General features: G+C 40.9%; 1 protein-coding gene and 1 long non-coding RNA gene across 15 annotated transcripts in view; one reads left to right on the top strand and one right to left on the bottom strand.

The window, feature by feature from the left end:
- The window catches only part of ACYP2 (acylphosphatase 2), a 258,461-nt gene that overhangs the window by 1,624 nt on the left and 237,360 nt on the right, over positions 1 to 19,477 (bottom strand). The gene's annotated exons all lie outside the window — the stretch shown is intronic.
- LOC140600235 (uncharacterized) overlaps positions 1 to 19,477 on the top strand; it is a 90,474-nt gene that overhangs the window by 69,928 nt on the left and 1,069 nt on the right. For 3 of the 5 annotated variants that reach the window (XR_012003450.1, XR_012003451.1, XR_012003449.1), the window contains 2 exons: positions 4,293 to 4,366; positions 5,335 to 6,028. This is a non-coding gene — a long non-coding RNA (uncharacterized lncRNA). Of the gene's footprint in view, positions 1 to 4,292; positions 4,367 to 5,334; positions 6,029 to 10,767; positions 11,356 to 19,477 lie in introns of those variants that run through there. The other 2 variants (XR_012003453.1, XR_012003452.1) reach the window with 2 other exon arrangements.

Genomic DNA, 19,477 nt, shown 5'->3' with positions numbered 1-19,477 from the left:
TCCCTTTCTTTGGCTCTTGTGACAGTTTACTAGGTAAGGGAAATTTCCATGTTTCTCCCTTTTGGAAGCTAAGCCCAATAACACATCTTATTTTCTTCAACTCAATCTTGAAGTTGCACATATTGATGAATTTCATTTCAGTTATTATGAAAAGGAGCCGATGGCTTCAATTTTACTATACATTTTAGAAATCTTCTCTGAGACAGACTGGAAATAATAAAAGTGAAAATGTACTGAGCACCATTTGCTCAGCGTTGTATTAATTTTTTTTTTAAGATTTTATTTATTCATGAGAGACAGGGGAGCTGAGACATAGGCAGAGGGAGAAGCAGGCTCCCTGCAGGGAACACTCCCTGAGCTGAAAGTAGATGTTCAACCACTGAACCACTGAGCACCCAGGCATCCCTGTATTAAGTTCTTTAGATAGACACTCAACCCTGTACATTATAGTCCTGGACTATGCTCTCAAGTTACAGATAAGGAAAGAAAGCAGAAGAGTTATGTAATGTGCTCAGGGTAACAGTGATGGTGGTGACAGATGGTCAGATTCTGGATGTGTTTTGAAGGTACAGTCAATAGATTTGCTGACAGATTGGACATGATGTGAGGAAAAGAGAGAACTAAAGGATGACACCAGAGTTGCTGGTGAAAAACTACTTGGTGGTGGTTGTGATTCACTGAAAAGGAGAGACTATGAGAAGAGCAGATGAGGGGTGTAGGGAAAATTAGAATGTTGACTTTGAGCTATCTAGTAGACATCTATGTGAGATGTTGAACAGGCAGTTGGATCTTTGAGGCTGGCTGGAGAAGATGAAGTTTGAATTTGTCTGCAGGTAGCCAGTACTGAAAGTCATAAGATTGGATGCCATCACTAAGAGAATGAATATAGAAAAGGGAAGAGTTTCAAGGACTGTGTCTTTGGTTAGGGCATCCCAAAGTTAAGAGCTCAGAAAGCAGAGAAAGAACCAGGAAAGAAAAGAAGTGTCCAGACAAGCTGGGAGGGCATCCTGGCCCAGGAGTCCAATGGAGCCCTCCACGAGTAGGAAGGTTCAACAGGGTCCCTGCTGCTGGCAGGGCAAGTAAAGTGAGGACTGAGAACTAACCGTTGCATTTGGCAACACACTGGTCACTGATGACCTTGAGAAGAACAGTTTTGGTGGAGTGAAAGCTATATTTGAGCTCAAGAGAGAATGAGAAGAGAACAGTTGGAAACGGTGAATCTGAGACCAGGACTAATGGCCCTATGAGTTGCAATGACTAATCCACCTAGGATGATAACTCAATGTATTTAGCTAGTGGAGAGCCTGGCTACCTACTTGAAGCTGGTCTTCAACACTATTTAAGAACTTCATCAGCTATAAGTATGGCCAAGGAGAAATGATGCCCCTGGTAGGAGCAGAATGGTTGTGCTGTTACATGATTCAGCTGTGTTCACACTGTGTGTTTGTAGCAGATGGAGGGCCAGTTTGTGCCAAGCCTCCAAGATGGTCCCTGTTGCTAGGAACCATCTTGCCTGACTTGTCTATTTACCTTGGAGTGTTCTGGTCACCTGTCACTTTGCAAGCCCTAAGACTTCACTTGTGTGCTGCTCCTGTAATCACCCCTTTATAGATGTGGCTCGGGTCTGGAGATGACAGTTCCAGGAGTTCTGCTAGCTAAAGTGCTCTAGTTTCACTTCTTTGGTCCAAGGAAGGTATTAGTTAAGAACCACATAATTAAACAGTACCAATTGCTGAGTGAAGTAAGTCAATCGGAGAAGGACAAACATTATATGTTCTCATTCATTTGGGGAATATAAATAATAGTGAAAGGGAATATAAGGGAAGGGAGAAGAAATGTGTGGGAAATATCAGAAAGGGGGACAGAACATAAAGACTCCTAACTCTGGGAAATGAACTAGGGGTGCTGGAAGGGGAGGAGGGTGGGGGAGTGGGGGTGAATGGGTGACGGGCACTGAGGGGGGCACTTGACAGGATGAGCACTGGGTGTTATTCTGTATGTTGGTAAATTGAACACTAATAAAAATAAATTTATTTAAAAAAACCAAACAGTACCAATTAATTCATTTTGATTCAATAAGTATTTAAGTAGCACTGTATGCAAGGCATATCCTTGATATTGGAATGCATACATGGATATCTAAAATGAAGTGGTTTTTTTTTTTTTTTTTCCCCTCAGTAACTCACAAGCTAATGGAAGAGTTTGGAGAATGTTAAAAATAACTATAATTCAGAATGTGAAATGCAATGTGACTTTAACATAAAGCGAAAGGAACTAGATGGGGTTAATTTCTGGACAAGGTACTCAGGGACATCTTTGTGATAGCAGTGGCATTGAAGCTAAGTTTTAAAAATAATACTAGAGAAATTTCCAAATCTTAGAATAAAGAATACCACCTTAAACATGACAGAAAACCGAGAAGCATAGAGGAAAAAATGTTAACTAATTAAAGCTATAAAACTTTTGAATGGCCAAAAAATGTTTTAAGCAAAGCCAAAGCAAACAGCAAACTGGAAAACTTATTTGCAGTTTTCTTACTATAAAAAGAACACTTAAAAATCAATACGTAAAAGACAGCCATCCAATAGAAAAATGGGCAAAGAAAATAAACAGATGAAAGGGAAAGAAATGTAAATGGCCAATAAATATGAGAAAATATTCTCTTACTCATAATTTTAAAAATACCAATCAAGCAAGAAGGAGACACCATCTGTTACTTATGGAAACATGTGAAAATGTGATAATATCTAATAGTGATAGTTAAGGTGTGGGAAAAGAGGCACTTTTCTGGATTGTTGATGAGAATGCAAATTTGTACAGCCTTTTAAAAGGGCAATTTGGAGCCATTTCTCAAATTTGTATATATCCATGACTTATAGACAAGCTGTCATAGGGAGGGGAGCCTGGGATACAGACTCTGAGGTGGAGATAAGCCTGTAGGGATGCTCTCAGGTTAAGAACTATGGGAGGCAAGGAAAGTAGACAGGATTGGACTGAGGGAGAAGTTGGGAGAGGTAGTTTCATTGAAGACCTCAGGTCTTCAGGAGGAGCTCTGAAGCTGGGAAGATCCTTCAGGGTGGTCCCAATTTACAGTGAGAGGGCTGGGTCTTTACACCCCCGGCAGGAGCCAGTCATTAGAGTAGAGCTGCCCAGAGAAGGAAGTGAGACAATTAGTGTGGGGATTTCCTCCTTCTGAGGCAGCTCGAGAAGCAGGCTGATAGCTGAGGATCAGTACTCTGGGCATCTGAAGAAGAGGCCTTCAGTCCTGAAAGGGAGCCTGAGTGGCACATCTCAGCCCTACAGCAGAGAGCCTCACAAGTGGGAAGAAGGAATGAACTGAAGATGTAAGACAAAGAAGTGGTCATTGAGGGGACAAGACCCCAGGGCAGGATGGAGGAAACAGGATCACTAAGTAGATTCATTAGGGTTAGAAAAGAGGACACCTCTTCTCTGTACAGAAGAGAAAGGGTCCAAAAAAAAAAAAAAAAAAAAAGAGCAACTTGGATATGAAGAGAGACTGGCATACGATAGATTCCCTTTTCTTAGGAAAGTAAGGGGTAAGGTAATTTACTGAGAATGAAGGGAGATGAGGTAGGGTTGAGGAATCAGAGTGACAAGGGTGTTGATAACTGCTATGGGAGTTCATTATTGAAGAGTAGGGACAGCCCTTGGAGGGGCTCGAGGGCCAGGAGTGGCACACACACCTGCATGCACCACACTGTGCTTCCTGTCCTACAAGCATGGTGGGACCAATGGGGCCACAGGCTTCTCCACAGAGACATCCCCTCCCAGGGGCAGAGTTAACAGTTCAATCAGATGTTTCCTAGAGTGAACAATGGAAGGCAGGACGCCCCATCCCGCAATCTGGAATGGACTTCCCTTTAGCCAGCTGCAGAGCTGTGGTCTTAGGTTTACTAGAGGGAGGTGAATAAGCCATCTCATTGCAGAGTCTCCGATTTTGGTATCTTTTTATCTCTTCTCTTGGATTGGCCATTTCCTCCAGGGAAGCTGTGTCCAATGTCCTGCCTAGAGTCTATCCATTTGGCTGTGTTCTGGGAAGAAGGGTAAGGCCTCAATATTCACTGTGTAACTTTCACTGAATACCTTGTTTTCAGCACTTTTGTCTTTTTTTTTTTTTTTTTTTTTTTCCAGCTGTGCCTAGAAGACCCTCTCCAGAGCATGAAACTCTGGCTTCTGCCTGGCTGGGCAGGGAAGCTGCTCTGCAGAGTGAGGGAGGGAGAGAATAGCTTATTAAACAAATTTTAAATCCCCACCTTTCTGCCCACTTCCAGGGGCTTGACTTGGGGGATTTCCGCTGTTAAAAGGGCCATGTCTCTGCTTTCCCCACCGGATGCTTACCATTCAGGTCAGTGTGACCACCAGCTTGTCTGCTTTCTCATTTCCCAAGTTTTGTTGCCTTGTTTTCCAAAGTTTTATAGCTTTCTCTCCCGTTCTTTGTTCTAGTGGGTGTTTAAACCTTTTTAAAAAAATCTATTTTACTCATACTTAAGTGAAGTTTAGGTGGGAACAGAAGTTAAATGCATATGTTCCCAATGTGACATCTTTAACTGAAAGTATGGCTTCACCCTTTATATTTAAATCTTTAATCCATCTGGAATTACGTGATTGCATGATACAAAAAAGAGGTCTTAATTTTGAATGCTTAGACATTTTCCCCAGCACAACTATTATCATAGACTAAATCTGCGTTTATGTTTGAATCTTTTTCTAGACCTATTTGACTCCATTGATTCCTTTGGTTAATCTGTAAACCAGGACCAAACTCTCTTAATTCTTATAGCCTTAGAATATTTATTAATGCTCAGCAGCCCCTATACTACCCTAACCCCTAACTTAATAATTCTATTTCTAATTGTCCTTGTTTATCTCGAGGTCTACGAGATTTTAGCATAATTTTGTCCAATCCCTTCAAATCCCCTTTAAAAAAAAATCTTAAAATAATTCAGAACTGGCATTCTAACATTTAATCTTGTCAGGAAGAGTAACAATCTTCCCTGCTTTTGTTCAAGTCTTTATGTTCCTCATCAAAATTTTGTAGTTTACTTAATTCAAGTCCTCTTTCCCGCTAAATTAATATGTAAATATATTCTATTTTTCTTGCTGTTTTGAACAAGATGCTTTTTAATCCTTATGGTTTTAAACCGGCACATAGGGAACTAGTGACATCTTCATTGTCATCAGATGCCTTATTGAAGTTTCTTACTAGAATAGTTTTCTTTTCTTGGGGTTCCGAGGTAAACCACCCTATGTAGCTCTCCAGAATTTGTTCTGTTAATCCATTGACTGAATAATTTAAATTATTCTTTATTGTAGGTTATGGAACCACATTTTGGTGACTTCAATGCCTTTGAGAGAATTGCCTTAGTACATCAAGAAAGAAAGAATCATAAAAGTGTTCACTCAGGGGGCCAGCATTCATGGCTCTGGCTTCAGCATATTTTACCTATTAGGTTAGTAGACTCAATAAATACTGAATGGATGGTTGGATGGATGAGTGAATTATATTTGCCTGAGCGACACTGAAGTCTAATAGTTCTGCTGTAAATCTCAGTCTGCTTTGTGTGTATATATATCTTTCAGGTATTTTTATTTAAGGAATATGATCCACTGATAGACTTTAAAAAACAATAAGAAGGTCCAACTCATAAAAATGGAAGGATACCAATGTAAAGTGGAAAATTCTATTAACAGGAGTCATGTTATTTGATCGTGTTCTCCCGTCACTCTAGTATATTTTAAACGCTGTATGTAGAGATTTTGAAAATGAAACTAATTTCTGTAAAGTTTAATTCTTTTACCAAAATCATGTTGTCCTTAACAATAGAGTAATCATATAAGAGGAAATTTCATTATAGATCTATCCTTTACATGTTTGATGAGGATTATATATTGTTGTAAAGATAATTTTTGTATAGAATGGCAAGACCATGATCTTGCATGCATGTTAAGTATTCTTGAGGCCAATCTTTGTCTGAAAGGAAATAAAACAGTGCTGATAAATGTTAAATGACGAAGAAAAAAATCTATTCATTTAATAAATTAACTGTTGTGTTTTTCCATTCCTACTCAGGCAGGCACCAACTACGGGTCCCCTTGGGTTTCCACAGCACTCTGATTCTTCCGTGCAGATGGCACATATTTAGCTATCAAGTATAGTAAACGCTACACATTTATGGCCTCAGCAGCCAGCAAAGAGGCCAGCTGTGGTCTTTTAAAATGCACTCAGGGATCTACCCTCCTAGAGTCCCTTCCCTGATTGCCCCTATCTAAAAAGGACCTGGCCCCCAACTATTGAGTGCATCATGGGAATTACTACATTCTGCAACTGCTATGTTTATGTAATTCTTGATGTGTTCACTATGTGCCTCCTCCGCATTAGAATGCAAATTCTAAGAAGGCAGAGGAGTGTGACTCACTACTGCCTCCCCAACATCTAGCATGTTGCCTGATGACGATGGGCACGCAATAAAAAACGATACATACTGAGTGAACCCATTTTTGTCACCTGCCAACCTTCTTCAGGTTTACGGCTTCGGTGCATGAGAAAAGGGGCATTCCCAGGGTCGTCTATAGTCCACGCACAAAAGGGAGCCCTGGGCATGACTTTTAACACTTTGATTTTATCTCACATGAAACCAAACACTCCCATTTTTTATACACTTTGAAAGGTAAACATAGTTGCTCTTATTACAGAAAACTGATAAAATTCATGGCAGTCCCAATGAAATAATACAAGTAATGACTATATTCATCCTCTTAGAGGAAGCTGGAGGTCTGTGGGTCTGACCTAATAACCTGAATGTAAGCATGCGAACTTAGTTTATTTCCAGAATCTGTTCACGTATTTTTGCCAGCCCCCATGTTACTGCAATTCTTAAGTTTACCCATTCTACAAGAAGCACAGTAACTGACCTCACCCAGAGGGCAGAGGGACTATTAGAACACCAGAGGGCCAAGTCCATCCTGCAAGCCCAGTCACCTGACCCACCGCCATTTATGTTCAGGGCACAGTTGGTTGTATATCCTCAGATACTGTACTTATCAAAAATCTTTAGACCCTGTTCTTAGTATCCCAAAGATGTAAAACACCTATTGTCGTAGGTGTATTAATTCAAGATTTTTAAAAAGAAAAGCCCTTTCTTCCCTCATAATCTTGCATGAAAGCTTGATGCCTGTAGAAATGAAGTGCTTCTCTGAAGCAAGGGGGATGGTAGGGGTGAGGTGCAGAACCTCCGCCCTAGGCCTGTTTCCCAGCTCTACCTCCAGCACATCCGGGGAATTCCAAGGGCTCTGAAGAGCCCAGTGTAAAAACTTCCCTATTAACCTATCACGGACGAGGATATAGGGAGTGGAATTTACGCAGAATCTGTCATAAGTAGAAGGTGGGAATCAACACAGGACTGTCTCTTCTATTACTCAGGTCATTTAGTGTTTCCTACAAAATGTAGTAAGCTCCTGGCATGAAATGAAAAACTCCATTTAACTAATATCCTTCTTGAAACAAAGAGGTGGAATTAAAGCACTAGAAAGCCAACAGTATTAATAATTCATACCAGTTCTATTTCCTGGGTCTGAAGTAGGACAGAAAAATCCTTTCGGATATCTCTGCAGTGCTGGTGTAAAATGTAGACCATAGCAAGAAAGACAGTAAGAAGAGACAGCTAATGAATTAAAAGCAAATGTGGTGCATGCTGGAAAATATTGAGTTGCTTGCCCATTTCAAGCTTTTAAACTAGCATTAATAATGGAAGGAGAGTACACGGTATTTTTGCTATTCTCCGTTCTTAAGCACGTTTCTTATTCAGTTCCATGTGGACAACTAATACCATAGACTTCTTCATTATCAATACAAGCTTTTTAATGGTATTTTACTATACAATTGACTCTTGAACAACATGAATTTGAACTGCACAGGTCCACTTAAATGCAGATTTTGTACAGCACAGTACTCTAAATGTAATTTGTCTTATTTTAATAACCTTTCTAGCTTATTTTAAGAATATAGTATATAATCAGGGGGGTTTGGTGGCTCAGTTAAGCATCTGCTTTTGGCTTGGGTCATGGTCCCAGAGTCCTGGGATCGGGCCCTGCGTCAGGTTCCCTGTGCAGCATGGGAGTCTGCCCCTCTCCCTGCTCATGCTCTCTCACATTCTCTCTCTCAAAATCTTTTTTTAAAAAAATATAGTATATAATCTAACATACAAAATATATGTTAACTGTTTATATTATCAGTAAGGCTTCCTTCCAGTCAATAGTGGAGATTTAGCAGTTAAGATTTTGGGGAATCCAAAGTCATACATGGATTTCCAACTGTCTAGAAGGTTGGCACCCCTAACCCCGGCATTAAATGTCAACTATCAGGTCTCAAATTTCTGTCACATGAGCAGTGAAGAGTTAAGTGATTTTTCAAGGGAATCCCAGCACTTCCATAATTAACCTGAAACCAGATTGCTCCTCCTTAAAATGGGGATAACCCTCACCTTACCGAGTTACTGAATGAATTTAAAAAAATGATTAGAAACTGCCCAGTGCAACATCTGACACACAGTGAGCCCTCAACAGCAGTTATTCCAGGGTAATTGTTCTGTCTTTGCCGAGGATGGTAGAGAGCCTCTTCAGCAAGCTCTGTGACAGTCAGTGTCACCTACTTCTAGTGCAATTCCACTGGGAAAACCTGTTAGGTTCCTGCTCAGCTGTAGTAGGAAAGGGCATGTCATTCACCTCCTCAACTGGGAGAGTCTAGAAGGTCATTGACCTCCTCAGTTGGGAGAGTCTAGAACTACCCAGGCACGAGCTCTGCCCAGGATTCTGAAAGCCAGACAACTGGATCACAGAGCCTGGGAGCAGAAGAGGCAGAAATAGTGAAGGCATGACTGGAACCCCTGGCTTCTCCGCCATACCATGGTTTTGGGGTCAATGAAGTGACATATACCCTCTCCTTTCTGTTTTTTGTGGGGTTTTTTTTGGGCGGGGGGGAGGAAAAGAGTAGCACAGTGGTAATGGAAGTGGACTCTGGGATCAATTCTGCTTGAGTGCGAGTCAGCCACGACTTCCCCACTAGTCACACTGGGCAAGCTTCTTAAACTCTCAGTGCCTCATCTGTGAAATGGACAGTGTGCTGCCTGCCTAAGAGTTGTTACTGAAGATTCAATGAGATAATCTGGAAAGTGTTTAAGACAGCATGCAGAACATAGTAAACACTCCAGTTTTAGCTATTGGATCAGCCAGGGTGCTGTAGCAGGTCATGGAAACCACTGTAGCTATTTTAAAAAAAAAATTTTTTTTTATTTTATTTATGATAGTCACAGAGAGAGAGAGAGGCAGAGACAAAGGCAGAGGGAGAAGCAGGCTCCATGCACCGGGAGCCCGACGTGGGACTCGATCCCGGGTCTCCGGGATCACGCCCTGGGCCGAAGGCAGGCGCCAAACCGCTGCGCCACCCAGGGATCCCCACCGTAGCTATTTTACAAAGGAATTTAATGTAGGGAATTAGGTCTTTACAAAATCACTATGAGGGCTGGAGAAACATATTTAGATGGGGCTTTTTTTTTTTTAACATTATGAGTAGTACTTTATATTTTAATATATTTTTAAAATATGAACATTGTTGGAAGTATATATTTGAAATGTTTTCTTTGGTACATATCACCTCTTCATTTCCTTTTATATGTTTTTATTTAAATTCCAACAAGTTAATATACTGTGTCATAGATGGGGCTTGTTGGAGCAATTCTGAAAACTGGTTGGTAAAGTATAAAATGTTAAAACGGTGGTTCTCCTGCAAATATAAAGCAACTTGTGTCAAAGATTTCTATTCAATGAATTAATTAATGACAGAACCTGGAAGATGTTCTGGTTCAAAAGAGAATTCAGAGACATATATGTGCATATATGTGTGTATATACATACACACAATCAGGGATGCTGAATTCAATGGGCTAATAGAAGCAAAACTGGTTGAAATTCTATAGGGTAGGAACATCCAACAGTGCTGTCATTAAGCATCCTCTAGGAGCCATACTAAAGTAAAAATGGTGAAATTAATTTTGAAAGTATATTTTTTAGTCCAATATGTCCAAAATATTACTCTTATAATCCATATAATTTATGAATAAGGTGAGATCTTTTACATATATTTTTATATTGAGACTTTAAATTCTGAAGTGTATTTTATATTTAAAACATATCTCAATTCAAACTTGCCACCTTACAGGTGCTCAATTACCACATATGACTAGGGGCTCCCATATGAGGGTAGTTTTAGAGCAATAAAAAATATGTTTGGGATAATCTTTTTTTTACGGCAAAAGTCAATTCTATATCTACCAGAAAAAAAGTAATTTGCTTTGCTATGAACAAGAAGTATTTGCATTTCTTTGGTTTGCTACAGGTAAATTTCTTCCTTAGAGTTGTAAAATAGCCTAGTTAGTAGATAATCAAAGGTCCACATCTGTATAGATTCAGAAAATTCCTTAAAGTTCCCCTAGACAATACTCAGAACTTCCCTGAAAGACACTCCCTAATCTCCATTGCTAAGCCTTGAACAATTTTCTGTGTGACAAGCCCATGGGGGGAGCTGCTGGGCATCAGGAGACTGTCACCAAAATCACTGTATTGATGAAGGTGCTACGCTAACTGCGTTCCAGGCATCAGATATCCCACCAGGATTTTTGGCTCCAGAATCTCCTAGATTCTCACACCAGCTAAACGGATGACTCAGGCACTTCTGCTTCTCTTTCCACCTAGACCAGTTTCAAATTCAAATTTCACATGAGGACCTCTGATGGATGAAACCTACATCACGTTTGAGACTCTAGCTGCAAGGGAGTCAGAAAAACACGGTTCCTACCTCTTCTTGGCAATAAGGAAAAGGCACGATGAGGAGTTAGGAACCGCGACTAAGCAAGGCAATGTCCCGTGTCTACCATTACTATTATTCAGTGAACAAGAACTTGATGAATTCCTACATTATGGGATACAGAAGATTAGACGTATGTTTTTACTGGTTTGTATAATAGCAATACTTCTGTGGGCTCTTTCAGAGCTAGAGTTCTTCTCAGCATGAGGACAGAATTCCAAGGAACCTACCGACATTGAAGAGTCAGGTGGAAAGGGAGAAGCAGGCAAAGGACAGGAAGGAGGAATGACCAGAGAATGGGGAGATACCCACAAAATGCGGGATTAAGGAAACCTAAGGGTACAGAATATTTTAAGAAGGGGAGAGAAGTCAACTTCCAGATGCTGCTGAGACCTAAGTAAAATATGAGCCGAAAAGCGCTTTGGGGACCTTAGCAGGATTAGCTTCAGTGACGTGGCAGGGGTGGAAGCCAGATTAAAATGCTTTTGGAGTGAGGAGGCAGTGAAGACATGCAGACAGCAAGAATAGATCAATCTTTTGAGCTGTCTGCCTCTGAGGGTGAGGAGACACACAGAGAAGCTTTATACATCTTTAAGGTTCTGTTCTTGGCGAGCAAGCCTGCCTTGATTATGAATTCAGTGCCTTCCAATATGTACGAGTGCTTTGTCCCAGAAGAACAATATTTGAGGAGGATTGTTTTAACAACACACAGTCTAGGGCATTTTCTATTCCAGATATGTTAAAAATCTACTCCTATGTGAAGCCAAATGAAAAGCGAGTTGGCCAGTCTCCCCTGTATTTTCACCCCTCACCCTGACCTTTCCATCTCCTTTCTCCCCCAAAAATGCTCACCAGCAAACTGAGTTTTTGGGGTGATGTCATTAGCTGATAGAGGGCTACTAGATAGTTTAGAGGTAAACACTGACCCACTCAGAGCAGAGGTCATTATTTTATACATTTTTTAAAGCCTTGTTCCTGGCCCTATTTTAGGTTCCCATCTTGGTTTTTTTTTGGTCCTCTTTCATTCTTAAATGTACACGCTCTCATTATAATTTTATATATTGTGACAAATCACTTTAAATCATGTGGGAACACAGTGAGGTATAAACACATAAAACTGAGGGTTTCTTTTTCCTTGCTAATACTATTTCTTTGATTTTATAAAGGAAATTACTGGAAAAGAGGGTAGAGATTTCTTTATGGAGTTTTGCTTTACAATCGACTTTACTAGATACTTTTTCCATTAAAGCGAGGCATGCGATGTTCCAAGGCCATAAAGACATGTATCTTTAGAACAACAGTCTCTGGTGCTGGCTGCCAGTCTGCTAATGGCTCAAATTTGGGTACTAAGAGCTCTCAGCCCTGGCCCCAGGGGATGGGAAGCTTGGGGCTGGGTGGGTCCCCTGAGCGGAGGGTAGCTGGGCACAGCAGTGACTTTGAGCAGGGTGCTGGGTGAGAGCACCCCCCACCCCCACCGCTTTCCTGGGGCTGCTGTGGAGGAGCACCAGTTCTCCCAGGGGAGGCCAATGCCAGTCCAGTGGAAGCCTCACAGAGAGGTGTGTGCACAGGCTTTACCTGACAGTCACTGAAAATAAGTTGTGCAAAACTCCATATAAAGAATAGTTTGAAGGAGAACGGAGAAGCAGGTAATAACACAGAAACTGCTAGAAAAACAAGAAATTTGATGGGTGGAAAATGAGAAACAAAAATTTTAATGGAAAGGAGACTGCTGGGGTGTCTTTTAAGGGTATCATCTGTGACAGCATATTGCACTATATGTTGTAAACCCTAAAGATGGGGGCTTCCAGGTCTTTAAATATTTGCCAAGAAGTCAAAATCCTGAAACTTTTCTTTATTGGGATGTTTCGTAATTAGGGAAATGGCTTATCTTTTTAACCTCTCAGGGATAAAAAATAAATCTTTTTAGATTCTCATTTTTCCCTAGAAGAGTTTTTATTCTAAGTTCAAGTATGTGACTCAGTTCATAGGGAGGCTCATGATAGGATGTAAGAACGTCATTGAAGTGTCTCAGTTCATAAGTGGCCACCTGTAAGTGGTCCTCGGATATTATACTCTGAGTATTTTTCAGCACTAATGTATTCTTTGCAAATGAATTTTAATCTGTTTTAAGAGCTGCAGAAAGTAGCCATTTCCTCTCAAAAATGTTTTCCTTTTTGTATTCATAAAGATATATGCCAGTTTATTCCTTCCTTTTACAAAAATAAAGAGCAAAATAGAAGATGAAGGAAAAAAATGTATGTATCCTAACAATGATTTTTGGCTGATAGTAAAAACACAGCCATTGCTAAATCCCAACGAATACTTTGGCCTAAATTTTAAAAACTAAAATTGCATGTATTAGTGTCACCCTAATAACAAAAATTTTAAATGGTGTGTGCTTGTTAAAGGACTTTACACTGTGGTATTTTTCATAAAGAAATCTTATGAATAGCTTGATGAATCTTAGACAAATAAAAGGACATCATCCATATATTCAAGTTGCTTATCTAGTGGGAGGTGACAAGGGGAAAGAACAGATTATAGGCTGAGAGGGGGAAGGGAGAAGAAAATGTAATGGAAGATGCTCAGAGACAGGTAATGATCCCTCTGTAAAGTAAAATTCTTCATCATTTTACTATTGCATTCTAAGATGTGCTCCGTTCCTCTGACACCATTAATAAAATGATCAAAGAACGTCTAGTCACCAGGATCAAAATGCGATTTAATTAATTATATTACATCTTCCTCTGTTGAATCGAAAGCTTCTTAGAGAGTAGATGGCTGTCTTATTTAGTTTTCCAAATGACTTTTAGATGAAGCTGCTCAAACCGGGCATATAAACCCACACTCTCCAGAGTGATATGCTTGCACTTAAAGAGAATTAAAAGTCTGAGGTTTCAGAAGTTACAATCACGAAGCTAAAGTCAGAAGATAGGTCCTACTGTGGAAGAAATTGGCCTCCCTGACATTGGATCTAGAAAGTGCTCTTTGGGCCTGGCAATCAGCCAATTGAAGACTAATGTTTGAGAGCCTCTTCTAATTAGACACTCTTTCCTGCTACAGTGAAACTTGGATCACAGATAGAAAGAAATTAGCAGCTTCCTCTAGAATCCTATGAGGCATCATTACCTTGGTGGAGACGCCAACAGTCTTCAGTGGTCTAGGAAATTGATCCTAAAAGCTTTCTCTGAAATGGTCAAGTTTAAGGGCACAAATAAATGCTAACCAAATTCACAGATCAATTTATAAAACAAATTACCATGTATTGATTTATATTGGGTGCTGTATTTGTCAAATAGATCATCCATTTGTGCAAGAATTTTTCAACTGAGGAAGTGTGCTGAAATGGAATTACATTAGGTTTTTTTTCTCCAGGCTAGGCAGATTTCGGCCTCGAGAATCTATACTGAGAGTCCCTTCTTCCGTAGGAAACACTGAACAAGTGATAATGCAGACCGCCTTTTTACAAACTCTCCATCACCTGCTGCTTTTCACTTAGCCCATCATTGCCCCAGACAGGTTAATGAGGCTACGGTTTTCTTTATGCCTACTTTGTTCCTGTCCTGAGCACATTCTCTGGTCACCTGGGTTATATTGAAACACATTCCAGGCTGTTCTTGTTTTTAGGGCAAAGACAAGAAAAAAACAATCACCTACTGTACCATATTTGCAAACTACATCATAAGACAGTTTGTTTTGAAAGAGCCGATTTTGTTTCCATTTTGGAAGGCAGCATTTCTGCTATTTTCTCTAGGTCTGGAAAAGGTAAGAGAACTGGAGCCCTTTCTAACCAGTGGCCACAGAAGTTGTAGGTGACTGCAATGCCCCTTTGTCACAGAGAATTATTCAGAAAGGGAATGCACTGAAGGGTCCTAATGGTCTCCATGGTAATCAAGCAATACTACTCTCATGGCAACATAGAAGGTCAGCTGTGTCAGGGAATGTTTCCATTATCATGGTTGCTACTCAAACTACCCTCAAACCTAGAGGCTTGAAACAGTATGTATCCTGCTATTAATCTGAAGTTTTGGGCAGAGAGAGCCCATCTCTGCCTCACTTCATGGGGAACAAAGCTCAAAAGCAGAGGATGGGAATCACTGGAAGGCTCAGCCACTCAAAGGTGTGGCAGGTGATCCTGGGAAAACTCAATCAGCTACAGTCTGGAAAAGCCGGGCTCCTCAGGCTCTCCAGCAGGGTGGCTTCAGGGCAGCCAGATTTCATACACTCATGTCAGCTCAGGAATCCAAAAGCAACATGTCAGAGAGAGTGCCAAGTGGAAGCTGCACGGTCTACTCTAACCTCGTCTCCATAGACCCTCTGTGTCACCTCCGCCGCGTTCTCTGATAGAAGCCAATCACCAAGGCTTCTCCATATTCAGGGGGAGAGAAATTAGGCCCCAATCTCAGTGAGATGAAAGGCAAAGAATCTGTAAGCTTGTTGTAAAATTACCACAATAACTTTGTATAGCTGAAGAATTACAGGAAAATATACCATTATTTACTCATTCATTCAACAAATAACCTATAGAACTTTTACTATAAACTAACTTAACTTGGCCTTCTTAAAAGATCCTAAATATTCTAACCTGAGACAACTTCTATTCGGACATGATTTATGCATCAGGAAGGATGTATTTTATTTCAGGCCTGTCATATGAAAGTATTCAAACCAGCACAAAATATCAGATGATGAAAATCATCCATTTGGGGAGGAGTGTAATCTCAGCATAAATGGGTTTTTATTGGAACTCATTAAAAACCTGAGAAAATAAGAGTACAAATCTTCATCAGACACAAATATATTCTAGAAAATGTATTTCTTGAACACATTTGTGTAAAAGCAAATCAACTTTTCTACTAACTTTATCATTTTAGTGATTAATATATAAGAAAAGTTTTCCTTGACATTCCAAATATTCCAAATCATCTAGTATGTGAAAGGAAGGTTGTTCTCTGATAGATAAAAGATAAAATATGGAATACACTGGTGAATGTATTGAACAGGAATAGATTCGGCTACGAGGCACAGTGACTTAACAAGGGAGATCTTCACTTCTCCGTCATGGGAGCCTGGAGGCAGGTAGTCCAGCACCGCTGTGACAGCTCAAGGACCCTCAGAGCCTTTACAGGTTTCTACTCAGCTAGCTCTGGGATGCTGTCCTCATCTTCCTCAGCCAAGACGGACACTAGAGCTCCAACCATCATAGTTATATTCTAGGCAGCAGAATGGGAGAAAGGGCAAACAAAGGGAAAGAGAACTGGTGTCTTAAGGTAAATTGTCTTAAGATATGGTTTGTAAATATGGTACAATAAGTGAATGTTTTCTAGAAGCAGCCACACAATACTTCTGATTACATTTTATTGGCTAGAACTCAGCTACAAGAGAGAAAGAAACGTAAGCATTGTTGGCTTTATCCTGAGTGGCCATGGGCCCAGTCAAAGTCACTAGCATCATAGTAGAAGAAGGGAAGGATGCTTCCTGGAGGGCAGCTAGCAGTCCCAGCCACAGGGAGGAAATCAAGTGCTCTCTTTTGTGCATGTTAAGCATGAGATGCCACTTAGACATTTGAGTAAACAATAGTATCTACAAATTGGGAATTTAGGGGAAAGACTGAGCCAGGGTAAAAAATTGGGTACTTGTTGGCCTACAAATGATAGTACCATGGGGCCAGATGGCAACACACGGGGAATGAATGGAGACAAGGGAGAGAAGTGGCTGCCAGCAGAAGAGGCTGAGAGAACACGGTGAGAGACAGGAGAAGAACCAGGAGACTCTGGCATCTTGGAATCCTGGGGAAGAAAGGAGCTCAAGCAGACTGGAGTCCCCACAGTCTCCCAGGCTGCGAGGAGTTTAAGTAACACAAGGCCTGAGAACGGATGACTGAATTTGGCAAGAAGGCGATCCCGGAGCCCAGATGTGGCTGGTTACAGGGCAGAAGTGGAGAGCAAAGCCTTCTGGGAGGGGCGAATGGGAGCTAGGAGGGGGAGGGAGTACAAGCCATCAGAATCTAGAGCTTTCTCCAGGAAACGGGCTGTAAAGGGCAATAGCTGGAGAGGAACATGGGATCTAGGGAAACCTTTTAAAAGCAGGATTGTACGTAACAGAACATATTTGCCTATGGAAATGAACTAACAGGAAAGCAAAAGGTGATGATGTGGAAGAAAGGGATAATTGCAGTAGAAAACCAGGGTCCAGTGTACACGTCGAGACAAGACGACTATAGAAAGGATAGGCCAGCTGAGACAAGAGGGTGAGGGAAGAGACAGAGAAATCAAGGCAAAATATGTGGGGAATGGATTCTGACAGTGGAATCAAAGAGCAAATACTCAAAAGACAAAGATGATTCATCTTAAGGGCCACCCAGGATTGACTGGTGGTGGCTGCCTGGGGATCCGTGTTGAGTAGACCTGGAGAAGCCTTATCCACCTCGGGGCTGGAGGGGCAGTGCATGTGCTCCCCAATATTCTGACCTGAAATGCGTAGTAACCTACTTTTGAAAGTGTTTTTATTTTTTAAAGTAATCTCTATGCCCTACATGGGGCTCAAACTCATGACCCCAAGATCAAGAGCCACATGCTCCACAGACAGAGCCAGCCAGGCACCCCTTAGTAGCCTTCTTTTCACACTGATACTTTTTCACAAAGTTCAATCATACTATAAGTACTGTTGTAATCTTTTCTGCTTAATAATATGAAGAGAATTTGCTTTTATGTCAATGGATCAATACCTACATCAATTTTGTTTTTCTTTTTTAAGATAATTTATTTGAGGAGAGAAGGGGGGAGGAACAGAGAGAGAAGCAGACTCCCCCCTGAGCAGGGAGCTTGATATGGGGGCTCAATCTCAGGACCCCAGGATCATGACCTGAGCCAAAGGCAGATGCTTAGCTGACCAAGCTCCGCCCCCCCCCCCCCCCCCCCCCCGCCAGGCACCCTTCTATATCATCTTTTTAAATGTCCCTCAAGTCTTGCATTACAGGGGCGGATGCTATCATACTTACATCCTATTGTTGGAGATTCAAGTTGTTCCCATTTCAAAAATAAATATCTACTTCTAAAACTCCTTCTACTAGATTACACTGACTTTGTGATCTGGAAGGCACTGTGGTTTAAAAGGTTTAAAAGGATGTGGTTTAAAAGGATGGGCTGTTGAGCTGGAGCCTGATTCAGGCCCCTGGGATTCAAATGACTGCCTTAGTTCCTAGCTGTGCAGCCTTGGGTAAATTACTTATCTGTGTCTCAGTGTCTTCATCTGTAGGACGGGGTTAATGATACCTCTACCATATACAGTGATATGAAGATGAAAGGAGATAATACATATAAAGCACTAAATACCACGCTTAGGGCATGGAAAGCATGCAATAAAGGTTAGCTTGTGTAAATGAAGGAGATTTGGGGCAGCCCAGGTGGCTCAGCAGTTTAGTGCTGCCTTCAGTCCAGGGCGTGATCCTGGAGTCCCGGGATCGAGTCCTACGTGGGGCTCCCTGCATGGAGCCTGCTTCTCCCTCTGCCTGTGTCTCTGCCTCTCTCTCTGTGTCTCTCATGAATAAATAAATAAAATCTTTAAACAAAAATAAATGAAGGAGATTCATGTCTGTCTACTCTATCCTCGGAGCCCAGCCCAGGGGCTAACAAGGAGATGTTCAATAACCCTGCTGAATGAGTGATTTGTCCACAAGATCTTAAGTAACAGTATTAAAAGGTAAAAGGTTATGATCCTAGTCACAGAGATAAGGAAAACCAGGGTCGATTGTAGAATCCTGAGCCAAGATATATGAAGTTAACAGAGGGTTTATGTATAAGAATTATTTGGATAATTTTTTTTTCTTATTTATTTTCATTCATTCATCAGGATAAAACCTAAAATATACATCACTGAATTGAAAACACCATTTTGAAAAATATAAAGACTGCACATCAGTAGAGGTGCTATTATTTCACAATGCTGTGGTCTTAAATATGTGAATGGTTGTTAGAAATAATATTTTAATTCCTAAGCTGTTAATTAAAACAGTAATACCTGCTTATCAAAAAAATCTCAGATTTACAAGATACAAGTATATGAAGCAGAAAGTGAAAGCTCCCCTTCATCACCTCCCAGCCCCACTCTTAGATGTTGCCACCCTCTGAGGTACAGTCCGAGGGGGGTATGCACCCCATTCCTGTGCATATAGAGATTCAAGTATACACAAAACTTGATGTGCAGATACCCATACACAGAATCATCATCTGATCTTAAGTCACAAAATGATGTTCTTTTTTTAAGATTTTATTTATTTTTTTGACAGAAAGAACACAAGCAAGGGGGAGTGGCAGGCAGAGGGAGAGAGAGAAGCAGGCTCCCAGCTGAGCAAGGAGCCCAGCCACAGGACTCCATTCTAGGACCCTGGAATCAGGACCCCAGCCCAAGGCAGATGCTCAACCAACTGAGCCAGCCAGGGACCCTCTACTTTCTTATTAAAAACAAAACCAAACCAGCTTCTAAATGATTTCTTTCAGAAAAGATTATCACCAGTCTGGTGTTTTCATTTGCTGAAGTTCATTTCTAGTGGTGTCTATGCCTGGGAGTGACCAACTCAGTACAGTTAGTTAATCCCTT

The sequence above is a fragment of the Canis lupus genome, chromosome 11 (assembly GCF_048164855.1).
Source record: "Canis lupus baileyi chromosome 11, mCanLup2.hap1, whole genome shotgun sequence".
NCBI classification, from domain to species: domain Eukaryota; kingdom Metazoa; phylum Chordata; class Mammalia; order Carnivora; family Canidae; genus Canis; species Canis lupus.
This window is presented reverse-complemented; position numbering and strand designations above follow the sequence as displayed.